This window comes from Mastomys coucha, unplaced genomic scaffold, assembly GCF_008632895.1.
Source record: "Mastomys coucha isolate ucsf_1 unplaced genomic scaffold, UCSF_Mcou_1 pScaffold6, whole genome shotgun sequence".
Taxonomy (NCBI): Eukaryota; Metazoa; Chordata; class Mammalia; order Rodentia; family Muridae; genus Mastomys; species Mastomys coucha.
This window is the reverse complement of record NW_022196912.1, coordinates 9,674,196-9,675,009: the sequence shown is the minus strand read 5'-3', so window position 1 is coordinate 9,675,009 and position 814 is coordinate 9,674,196. Positions and strand designations below refer to the sequence as shown.

Here is an 814-nt window from a genome sequence, read left to right as displayed (position 1 = left end):
CCTTTCTACCTCCTGCAAATCCTTTCACTAGCTTTACAATTCTACCTGGGGCTGGAGAGATGGCTCAGTGAGTAAGACCACAGAGAACCCAGATTCAATTCCCAGGACCCATATGGTCATTCATAAGCATCTGTATAACTCCAGTTCCAGAAGGTCTAATGCTTTCTTCTGGCCTCCACAGGCACCAGGCAAGCACATGATGTACACATTTGCGGGCCAATACTGATAAATACAAAATAAAATAAACAAATCTAAAATTTTTTTAGTATATGTGCTGCTGAAGCGAGCACCAAATCTAAACTTTTTAATTAAACATTCTATGTGCACTACACCTCCTCCAGTTATCCTCTTATGACTGTCTGGTTTTCTCTAGTAAATGAGCTATCACATGACTGGCAGTCATGGGTTAACTTGTCCATAGCAACTGTCTTCTTCTTACCAAAGCCTAAAGCAGCAGGAATTCTAGACAAAAGGCCAGCTTTCTAGGCTCTCTACACATTGCTGCCCAACCCTCTGCCAAATAAGTCTTTCCCTTCAGCTTTCAGCTCCCATGTGCCAAACCCAGGGGAGGTAAGTGATACCCAGGGAGCTGACAGTGGACAAAGAACCTCCCACTCAGAACACAAAGTATCCTTGGGACCGTGAAGGCACCCAGAGAATTTCAGTCACAGCAACACTTTTAATCTCTGAGATAGAGAGGGAACAGGAAGAGCATTCTCATGCCTCTGAACTCTGTGTGTGTTAGAGAGAGGGAGTAGAAGGAGGGAGGGAGTAAAGGGAGGGAAGGAGGGAGGGAGGGAGAGAGAGAGGGAGG

At 45.5% G+C, this 814-nt stretch overlaps 1 protein-coding gene across 5 annotated transcripts in view; it reads right to left on the bottom strand.

Annotated features, from left to right (window-relative positions):
• Haao (3-hydroxyanthranilate 3,4-dioxygenase) overlaps positions 1-814 on the bottom strand; it is a 17,541-nt gene that overhangs the window by 2,622 nt on the left and 14,105 nt on the right. The window lies entirely within an intron of this gene.